Genomic DNA, 11,665 nt, shown 5'->3' on the forward strand with positions numbered 1-11,665 from the left:
AAAACCACCTCCCCTGGAGACAGCATCATCAGGAGCCTGCTGTAGAGTTGGGATTTTAGTCCAAAGGGGAAGAGGAACCTCTGAAAAGTTTGGCATGAGACAATGTATGCATTGAAAGTAGTAGGAGGACAGATGCATGGGGAGATAGGAGGCAGGGGTGCCACTTACATTTCTCTTTTTTAATAATGCAATGACTTCCCATTGTACTTAGAATAAAATACAAACTCCTTAGCTGTGCCGTGACTCTTCACCTGATCTGCCTTTCCCTAAATCTCTAGTCCTGCCCACTCTCTCTGCTATCCGTTGGCTTCTCTGAACTTTTGGTTCTAGTAGTATCCCAATCCCAATTCCACTCTAGTCCTTCGCCCTTAATGTTCTTTCTCACACTGTGTAGTAGGAGCTCTGCCCATTGTCCAGGGTCCTAGGAGATAGCCTAAACCCTTGGAATTTCCTTAGTGATAAGAGGGTCTTTGTCATTTATGGAGAGCCTCTTGGATTGCATCTCATAGTTTATTCTCTTGAGGCGACTCATGGTGAGGGCTGGTCATGTCAGAAAGACCAATCGTGATTAGAGGGTTGGGGCTTTGAGCTATGTGATCTCAGCTTGACTGGGGAAGGGTGGGGGCTGGAGAGTGAGTTCAATCACTATGTAGTTAAATATTCAATCAATAAAACCTACCTAATGAAGCCTCGATAGAAAGTATGGACACTGAGTCTTGGGGTACTTCCTGGATTGTCAATACTCCATACGTATCAACTGTCCTATTCATTGTTCTTTTCCTCAACGCCTAGCAGAGTGCTTGGCTCATGGCTGACAGTCAATGATTGTTGGATGCATGAAAGAACAAACTACAGGTATGTTGATTCATATTTACAAGAGACTACCTTGATATAAACCCCAGTCCTGGTAATTGTATATGCACCTTATCTATGTCAGATTATTTATGTCTCTGGATGCCGAAGTCCTGTAAGGTTGCTTAGTAACACTGTGAATTGAAAGGTCTGGGATAATTATACATGTGCCTTTGAACTCATGGTATTAAAGGGTTGGCTTTGGACCAAGTATTGGGGTAGCTGGGGAGAAGAAGAAATGATCCCGTGAACTGTCTTGGGAAGAATGTGCCTGACTTTTCCTTTCCAGGCTTCTGCAAAAGGTCATGTGATTAGGGAAAGCTCTTCATGTCCAGGAATATATGAGTTTTACTGTCCCTAAAGTTGGAAAACTTGTAATTATGCTAGGATGTGCCAAGATGACCTACATTCCAATCTTCCCACTCCCGACTCTCTCCTTGGCCCAGTCTGCTCTCTCCCACACAGAGATCAAAAGGTACCAAGATTAGCCATCAAGGAAAGTACTGCGCCATAACCACTGATGATAACAACTCCCAGCCCATTCTAGAAAAATATCAACCAGGTGTCTTGTTAATCCGGATGCCAAAAACCTGAAAAACTTCCACCAGAAATCTTGATTTAGATTTTTTTTTTCCTCTTCTTGGGGCTGATCTAAGCCAAAGTCAAAACGAGGAGGGAAGAGAGATCATAGACACTGAGGGTCCCATCACGGAGAGGGCTGAGTTCACTACTCCAGGCCTGACCGATGACACCCAGAGAAGAGGAGAAGAATCCCTGGGAGGCTGTGACCCTTTTCTCCATGCTCTACTCCACCAAGTACCCAGCCCCCAAACCCAGGAAAGAGAAGGAAACTCTAGATGATTAAATTCCCCATATTGATGAGAATGAGGGATCTTGGGAAGAAGAAATAAAAAGTAACACTTGGGTGACTCCAGACATTTTCTGTTCATTTGAGCTCTGGTTTTCAGCAAGACTCTGCTTCTGTTTGATTCTCAGCACTTTGCTGTGAGGCCCCGGATGGCCTGCTTTCTGCTGAAGTCTCCTGCCTGTCCCATTCTCAGTCTTTGCTCTGACTGCAGGGGACTCTTGATGTCCCTTCAACTAGTTAGTTCATTTCTGCTTGGCAGCTCCTGTACTCACCGTTCCTGCTGCTCCGCACCTCTTCCCCCAGCTCTCTCAGGGCTGGTTCTTCCTTCGTCCTCAAGTCTCAGAAAATTCATCTCTTCCTCCAGGAGGCCCTCCCTATCTTTGCCAGCTAAAGTAGTTCGTCCCCACCTCCTAATAATTTCCCTCCATAACATCACCCTGCTTATTTCCCTCATGGAACCATACATTGAACACAGTTGACACATTAAAGGTGCTAAATACGTTGAGAGTGAATGAATAAGTAAAGATATGAATACAAGACTGAGTAAAGGAAGGTAGGGGCCAAGTTTTACACTGTTTTAATGATCCCATATTGACTAGCACATGACTGAGTTCCCGTCTAGTTTCAGGAAAAAAATCAAAATATTTGAATTTTGTTATACTTGCAAGGCACCGCACCTTAAAGATAAGGCATGATTTATGAAAAAAGTATGAATGAAAACTATATTTTCCTTAAACAAAAAACTATCACTTTATCACTGTGATAGACCTCATTATTTCACTGTGAAATGGGGGTAATTCTATTTGCTGTGAGAATGCAAGGATACAGCATAAGTGAAAGTGTTCTGTAAACTATAATGAAAGATACAGGAACCCACTCAAAGCCTTCTTTTACCGAATCCTGAAACACTGAGAAGCTGTAACTTGCTGAAGATGAATAGAGCCAGCTATCAGTAGCACTTGTATTTTGACTTGCAGTCTGGTGCTTTTAGTTAAAACTGTTCAACTAATATTACAACAGTACACCAAAAATGAAAACAACGCAGACACATGAGCATTAATAACCCAGTCTCCCATCTTATCAAATCAGCTATGTCAGTGTTCCTGATTCTTTCCAGAATGTGTCCATTTGTAAATGCAGTAATAAAATTTTGAACTTTTTAAGTACTTTTTTTTCAGCCCTGTTTATAATTGGATACTGAATTATGTAAAGTCCAAAATGCTACCATTTCAGTCATGGTTTTAGATCCCTGACTCACTTTCAGCATCCTCTATCCTGGCTTTCAAAATAGGTTTTGCAGATTTTTGAGGACTCTGTTACACTTTCAAGGAGTCCACAGGGTTAATATCATTTCCATACTACTACTAATATTACTACTATTACTAGCACTACTACGACGAATACACTATTTCTTGTGTTGGCTCTCATTCCCTCACTGTGTACAGTGAAGTTTTCTAGAGTCCACATGAGCTGTGATACCCAACAATGAATATAGAGGCAGACTGGAGGATGTAGCCATCTTCTAGTCAGCCAGACATTAGATTTTGCATTCAAGAATGCCATACATCTCAATAAAATTTATTTTGTTTTGGAAACAATAGTTACTTTTCATAAAATATGTTTTCTATATTGACCTTAATTGGTTTATTATTACTATTTTAATAAAAATTAATAAATACATTTTTAAAATTTCTCAGTTTCAATCTCTAATGTGATAAATATTCATAGATATAACCAAAATCTCTTTGGAATCCCCAAGAAATTTTCAGGGTCTAAAGGCAGCCTGAGGCTGGAACCCATTGCTCTCCCCAGTGATCCTGAACCTTGTGATCTGCTTGGTCCAGTACCCACCTGCTCAGCAGTGACCTAAAGCCTTAGGCCATACTCAGTAACTGAGTACTGACTCCTTGTTCATTGCAGAGACATCTGAGCCAGGCCAGATCCAGACGTGTCTTCATCCTTCATTCTTCTTTGCCCCAGTTCTAGTCCTGGGGAGCTTTACTGTGTGGACTGAAAACCTTGGGGGTGGGTTGGAAATGGAGAGTCAGGTCCTGGGACCCCTTAGCTGTAATGATGGGGCTTAATGAAGCCCACAGCCTTGGCCCCCTCTCACCTCTCTTGTCCTGCTTCTTCTATTTCTGACTTCCATTTGTGGTTTCCCTCTACCTCTTACATTCTAGTGCATGCTATTGTTCTCACCCTGAGTCTGCAGTGTCTGATGTCAACTTGAGTATCAGGCTGAATGTGTCACTCTGATGTTAAAGCAGCAGGTTTTCTGCTTGTCACTTTCTCACAGTTTCTTCGTGGTTGGCAGCCATGTGGCAGCACTAGTTGCTCTGAAACTGGACCCTGTCCCATAGTTACAAGGAAATCAGTTACTAAAACAACAGGACAACGAGGGAGAGAAGGAGCTGGTGCCTGAAGAGGCTGTCAAGAGGGTCTCTGGAGGATGTAAGAGGGACAGAGGGCCAATTTTCTTCGATAGGGTGCTGCGCTGTGTTATCAGAGATGGCCAGGGCTTCTCTATTTGCCTCTGAGACAAGGACATTGGTTCTGGTGGCTGCCATGGGTCCCAGTCCTGTGAAGGATCAGGCCACACTCAGGCACTGTGACCCCCTGAGCCCCTGAGAAGACTTGGCAGATGCAGAGGCTACAGACATCAGACCCCAGCCTGAAGAAGGGTCTGAGGGGCCCAGAGAATGGTGAATGGGGACATGTGTAGATGTGTGATCTGTCCCCATGTTATAGAAGGAGACTTCTCTAGCTCCATCATCCAGGAAGATGCCCCCCTGTCGAAGGTGCTCTGTCAGTGGGAGAATCTTCTCTGAGAGGACAGGTTTCCAAACATATCTAAGGTGCAGAAGCCATTCTGAAGAATCAGTAGGGCCTCCTCTTTCCTCTCAATACTGTCTCTACAAACCCCACAGCCCACACTACCATGTTTTCCACCTGTACCACTCAGTTATGTCTCCCTGAGAAGAAGCTCTCCAGGCCCAGGACACAAGGCCGACAGTCGAATCTCCCTGGGTTGTCAGGAACACTCTGCCTGGAGGAGCCCCATCCTATGCTTCTCCAGTCCTCTGACAGGAAGAGCTCAGGATGAGCGGTGTCTGGGTCCAGGACCACATCAGCTGCAGAGGAAGACTCAGGTTTAGGCCTGGGGTCTCAGGAGATTGTGTGATTCCTGGTAAAATTCCTGGAAAGCTGGTAGGAGATCCCCCATGTGGCATCCTTTTCCATGACGGTCCCTTGATCCCAGGCCCTAGGAAGCTCACAGCCTGAGAATTACTGAGGCTGCACCTGTATCTCTTGAGTGACAGGAGCATTGCCTCAGATAGAGGATAATTGGGGCTCCAAGAAGTGTAGAAAGTTCAGCAAATGAAGTGAAATCAATGGTTCGCATTTTCTTTCAACATTCTCAGATCATCGACCTTTTCTATTCAAGACGTGATCTCTGGGACTTTCTGTAGTTAGAAACTTTCCCACTTAGCTTAAACCAGCAAAGAGGCCCTATCTCTCTCCCAATGAAGCAATTAAGGCCAATTTCTCCCTACACAGCTTCCTGGGGGATAAGGGGTCCCTTCATTGGTCCTCTGTGTTCCACCAGTTTAACCGGATGACAACTGACTTAGATGACATGGAGGGGTGCCCTTCAAAGAGTAAAAAAGGAGGATAATGTCCCCAAAAGTCAACCTCTGCCTGAGAGGTGTGTGTGGCAAAAAGGAGAGGAAACTATTTGCATCCAGTTTTTCTTTAACAACAGGGGTCTGAGTCTGCAGCTGTGACCTCTCTGGATACAGGAAATGCTTCAGACCCTGACATTCTGCAGACTCTTCCATCTGCAGTTACTATTACTTACTCAATCTACATTTCCATTGTGTTAAACTGACTTTCTCCTTTCCCTAAGTTGATATGTCTGACTGTGACCATTTTGAAATTGAAAAGAGGAAGGAGGAAAGTTCCCAGTGCCATGGTATCTGGTGAAGCCCGGATCCTTTGGTGCTTTTGAGCAGAAGGCGACAAATTGTAAAATGCAAAATGCTCATTAGGACCAGACAGGTGGACCCCCTGCTCTCCCACTTGCCCACCTCCCCTCCCCTCACAGGCTACACACAGAGCATCAGTGTTCTCTTGGAGCTGGAAGGCATCTCTGGCACCCGTCTGTGCCTCCCTGAGACAGGCTTGGGGAAGCTTATTCCCTTTCCCACCTGTGGCTCTTCAACTGTGCAGTCTGTACCATCTCCCAGGTTATCAACAGTTAAGCCAGTATCATCTTCTTTCAAATTAATCCAGGATCCACAGAGCAACAACTACTACAATGTAACCTTTGTGGAGGTCCACTATTATGGTAGACCTCTTTAATCATGGAACAAATGTTTATAAAGAGGAAATTTTGTTGAGAACTCAGCCGTAGAGTTGACTGAAAGCTGCAGAGATTCCCTGACAGAAGAGCTGGGAAAAATGTTTGTGGGGGATACTGACAGTGAACAAATCCCAGCTCCCTGCTGCCCCCAGCCAGCTTCAGGCCCCCTTGTTCATCACCTCTTATGTGTGCTGTTGGCTGGTTAGTGGGGAGGAAGCTCAGGAACTGAGGGAACGTCAGAGGGGCTCACCAGCATGTGAGAGGGTTCTTCTCCATCCTGCAATGAGACAGACAGGTGAGCTTCATGAGATAATGGCTAACCATGGAGAAAACAAATTGCGTGTTGAGTATTTCAGAAATGCTAAATTTACACAATTCCTCTTGAATTTACTCTGAAAAAACAGAAATAAATGAATGTCTTCAAAAGAACCACCAGGAGCTGAATTTGTATTAAGCGATGAAGGACTGGCCCTTTCTATGAACACCATTGGCCCCTTCCTATTGCCCAGGGAATTGTCAGGATACAGAAATGATATATGATTAGCTGGATGAAAATTATAAGTACTGGCTTAGCTTTACTTTTGGTCAACAATATAGTGCTCCATGTAGCCATATGAATGGATGCAACCCATGCAGAATGGAAGCAAGCAAGGCTGAGGGATTAATTCCTAGGACATGAGAGTTCCAAGCCCTTGCTGCTGCCTCTGTTCATTTCCTCTCTCTGTTTCCCGGGCTTCCAGCTGTCAGAGGTGTGGCCTTTGTGTGACAGTGAACTTACTCTTTTACTTTTTATGTGATGTTCTTTCTCTTTTACACACTTTCTTCCCACACTTACTTACGTGCAAATTCTTTCTCCTTTTTCAGTATCCTTTTCTCCTGTGAGAGTATCTTTTTCCCTGTGGATTTTCTTGATAAGACAGATGCTCCAGCCATGAGGAGGAGCAGAGTAGACATGATGACAGCCAGGGACACCATCCAGGAAGATATATTGGGAACAAAGGATTCTGAAAAGGGAGCCATAAAAGTCCCATATAGTGAGAGAAAGGAGACCTGAGATGAGAGCTCCCCTCAGGATTCATATCTAAAGAGCTCCCCAAGCTCCCTGCTATGTTGGCTTCTCTCTCAGAAACCCCAGATAGAGAAAGGGTCACCCCACAATGAGTGCCAGGGCTGGGGGCCCAGGAGACAAAAAGCAGAAATACCTGTAGTCACCATGAAGAGGACCATGGTGAATGAAAGCTACCAGCCATGCTGGGTCACCACAGCCATCGCCCTAGGACAAGCCACCATGTCTTCTTGCCTGGAATATTGCAACGCCCTCCTCCCACTTCTGCTTACACCCTCTGCAGTCTATCCTCAGCACAGGAGCCTAAGTGAGAGCATGTTATTTCTTTTCTCAAAACCCTATAATATTTCCTATCTCACTCAGACTAAAACAAAAGTCCGTCTGTGGCCTACATTGCCCCATATGGTGTGGACCTATTGCCTCTCTGAGTTCATCTCCTCCAACTCTCCCTACACTCAATCTATTTCAGCCATACCTGCCTCTTGGGGTTCCTTGAAACTTCCAGACATGCTTCGGACTCAGGGCCTTTGCATATGATTTTCCTGTTAGCTGACTTGCGCAGTCCTTAAATATCTGCACAACTCATTCTTCACTTGCCAAACTGCCATGTTTTCCATGAAGCCTTCACTGATTACAATAATAACACTCCTTTATAATTACAACTCTGCTACACACCTAGCACTCCCTATGCCCTCTCTCAGTAATTTTTTCTACAGTACTTATCACCACCTGATATAATCCACAGTTTAATGAATCCACAGGTTCACCCTTTGTTTTAATTACTTCATTTATTGTACTCTGCCATGCTAGAATGTGAACCCCATGAGGTCAGGGATCTACATGTGTTTTGTTCAGCGATTTATCTTTGGTTTCTGGAACAGTGCCTTGAACACATGTGATGCGTGTTAAGTGTTTGTTGAATGAATTCATCAATGTCTGTGGATAGAGAATGTCCTTGCTCTGGCCCTTGGGAAATCTCATGGGCAGGAAGGGAGGGCTTCAGTAGGTAGCAACTCTGGGTGTAAATAGACAGCTTCCTATATCACTCTTATGTTCTATGATTCTTCTAAATGTTAAAAATTGATGCAGGATAAGGACCATAACAGGGAAAAAACAATCAGATTTACTCTCAGAGAAGAGGCTTATACCCCATGTGTTTTGAGACTGTTTGATTTTCCCCTTGTGACAAGGGAAGAGACTCCAGCTCAGCTGCAGCCTCCAGGCTTTCAGGGCCCAGGACCCTTCCACCCCACACCCTACCTCCCCATTTACACTCCAGCCTCCAATATGACTCTTGAGGATCCTGCCTCCACACAATGAGCTTCCAGAGGGCAGGGAACTAACCCGGAATGGAAATCACAGTTTCCTTCTCTTGGCCAAGCAGGGTGTTGTTGATGGAGCAGGACAGGTTCCTCACAGAGTAGTCCCTGATATTCACAGCCATGGTGACCATGAAGAGGCTGCCTGCACTTACAGTGTGATCGTCCCGCAGGACGAATACGATCTCACCATAGGAGTCTCTCCAAACTGCTCGGGGCTCTGGGTACCACCCTACAGATGTGCACTCCAGCCAGATGCCTCCATCCTCCTGGCCCTTCATTTCATTGAGGGGCTTAGAGCCCAGGCCTGAGGAGAGAGACCAGGGCTCAGATAAAAAGGCAATGGTGTCTTAGTCGGCGTCTTAGCGGTGGAAGCCAAGGGAAGAGGGGAGAGAGCAAGTGTCCAGCGCCCAGAGAAACTGATTATGTATATTCCATACATTCCTGCGGTACCCTTTCTGTGAAGGGAGGAAGGAAGGAAAGGAGGGAGGGACAGAGGAAAGAAGGAAGAAGATAGGAAGGACAAGAGGAAGGAAGAAAACCTTGACGTTGGAGAGTGCAGGGAGACCAAAATGCCAAATACAATGGTGAGATCTCTAAGGACAAAGGACTACATTGCACTTTTCTTTGTGCTCCACCTACAGACCCCATCACAGTACCAAGCTTCTGCTACTAATAAGTGTTTGTTGATTGATTCATTCAGCTACAGGTTTTAATGTTCTCACTTTTGTGTGGGTGTGTCCACTCTGACCTGGAACAAGCAGGTGGAGGACTCCGCTTTTGGCCGTGGTAGGGCTTCTCAGTAGCCTTGGCTTTCTGAAGCTCTAGGTTAATACGATAAGGACAGAAACCTGCCAGGCTGGCAGAATCTTATGAAACTTTTTAACCTCAAGACCATGATCCCAGCAAACTAAGGTGTGAGGTTTAGGCGCTGTTCTTTGTTGTTATCAGTAGTGGTTATGTGGATCATAATTCACAATATCAGTAATCTGTACAGTAGCGTTTTATGAGTTTTTCTGTGCGTGTATTGTATTTCATAAGAAAAAAATGTCTAAATCTAAAACTTGTGACTGAGGAAGACCCTCAGAGATCTCCAAGAAGTAAACATAAGAATAATCTGTAGAGATCCAACATTCTCCCTATTCAAGGCTGCAGCTGAGTTCTGTGTGCTTCTCAAGAGGTGATGCCCACAGCTCAGCAGGGCAAACCCACTCATTTGGCCTTTGGGCAGGTGGAAGCCACCCTCCCTGTGTAAAGGGGACTCCAGATAAATATCTGCTGGTCTACCACAGGCATGGGGTTCGGAGAGAAACTTTACCCAAGAGTCACACTGTGAAAATGCAACAGAAAAAATGAAATGACACATTTGCCACCATCAGGAGTATGATGGGCTCATCGTAGGATTTTCCTTTTAGGAAATAACAGTGGTAGATGCCATTCTCATGGGCTGTGACATTGTGGATGATCAGCGCCACGCTCCCCTTGCTAATCTCTTCCTTCACAAAGATTGTCCTTCCTCGGTTCTCCTCCATCTGCTCCTCTGTCCTCTCTCGCCCGCCCTTATACACAAGCACTGCTGGGAGAACTGAGACCTGAACCACCACACTTCCGTGTCTTCAGCGTTTTTCTCAGGTGACAGGTGGCAGCGTAACATGCTGTTTCTCTCATCATGGCCGGATGGATCAGTTGGCCCCAAGACAGTAAACTGCTCTGTTCAACAAAGGGGTAGAATCACACAGGGGCCTCAGCCACCAAATATCGAAGGCAGGAAAGGAAGTGCATATTCCAGGGCACAGACAGATTCTTTCTCTATTTCTATTAGATTCTTTCAGTCATATTCTTTCTAAGCCCACAGGGGCTTCCTGGGTTGAGGATTCTAGGGGCCAGTAGCTGTGGCTGGTCAGCAGCAATAGATACCTAGTAGGAGTGCCTATTGAGGCAGCTAATGCTTCCTGAACAAAACACTGAGAAGCAGACACTGAGAACCCCCTACTGACCCTGTGCTCACAGAGGTTTCCTTCCATCCCCCAATCTAGCACAGAACCTGGAGTGTGGTGTAAACTTGAGCTGTCCAAAATGGTAGCCATTAGCTGGTCCCAATGGAAATGGGCGGTAAATGTAAAATAAACACAGACAATTTTGAAAATCTATAATAAAAACTATTAAATATCTTATTGTTAATATTATATAATAAAATTTAGATGATAGTATTTTGGGTTTGGGGTTAAAATTATATTATTAAAATTTGTTTCATCAATTTCTTTTTAATTTTTTTGCTTTTTTCTGTTTATTTTTTTCTGAGGAAGATTGGCCCTGAGTTAATGTCTGTTACCAAACTTCCTCTGTTTTTTGTTTTTTTGCGTGAGGAAGGCTGTCTCTGAGCTAACATCTGTGCCAACCTTCCACTATTTTATGCGAGATGCCACCACAGTGTGGCTTGACGAGCTGTACTAGGTCTGTGCTTGGGATCAGAACCTGTGAACCGTGGGCTGCTGAAGTCTAGTGCAGGAAATTAACCACTATTGCAATGGCCAGCCGATTAACCTTTTTAAATTTAAGTAAAAATTTCAACATTGAATATTCAGCTTCCTTTTGTGGCTCTCATTGCATTCCATGGGATGGCGCTGGTAAAAATTCAGTGAGCATGTGCAGAAGGAAAGGATGAGTGAACACAACTGCAGCACTTTTTCAGACTGCAGTGTTTTGCAGACTGAAGTTTCAATTTTCCTTTCTGAGAAGCAGATAGGAGCTAGTGGCATGGACTCCATCTGAGACCAGTGCAAATAGCTGAGGAGGTGGAAGAAGAGAAGGGAACCTGGCAGGGAGAAATGCAGGGAAGCAGCTGGTTCCATAAGCACCAAAGATGAGTCACCCAGGAGAAGCAGGGACCAGAGACCTAGAGGCACAGACAGAGAAATCAGCCAAGGAGACTTGACACTAGTTCTGATCTAGGTCAAACCTTCCTGTAACCTGTGTTGGCATCATCAGCGCCCCAACTTCTGTCTTGGGCAGCCCCCTTCCCCTCCAGGTTCAGTTTTCTCCCAATAGATTGATTCATTAAACATTCCATGGAATAAGCCAACAATACAAGGATGAGGAAGGCAGTTTTCCACGCTCCTTGGCGCACTTCTCTGGCCAGAATTGAATTTCTCCAGTTGTCACTTCATATTCTTCCATACCCTTCCACCATTCCCTTC

At 44.9% G+C, this 11,665-nt stretch overlaps 3 pseudogenes; 1 reads left to right on the plus strand and 2 right to left on the minus strand.

The window, feature by feature from the left end:
* Nucleotides 1–11,665, plus strand: part of LOC138919373 (butyrophilin subfamily 3 member A2-like) — a 187,384-nt pseudogene that overhangs the window by 42,189 nt on the left and 133,530 nt on the right.
* The window catches only part of LOC138919676 (butyrophilin subfamily 3 member A2-like), a 140,252-nt pseudogene that overhangs the window by 24,523 nt on the left and 104,064 nt on the right, over nt 1–11,665 (minus strand).
* On the minus strand, nt 4,230–11,320 carry LOC100146387 (butyrophilin subfamily 2 member A2-like; annotated as a pseudogene).

Source organism: Equus caballus, chromosome 20, assembly GCF_041296265.1.
Source record: "Equus caballus isolate H_3958 breed thoroughbred chromosome 20, TB-T2T, whole genome shotgun sequence".
In the NCBI taxonomy this organism is placed as follows: domain Eukaryota; kingdom Metazoa; phylum Chordata; class Mammalia; order Perissodactyla; family Equidae; genus Equus; species Equus caballus.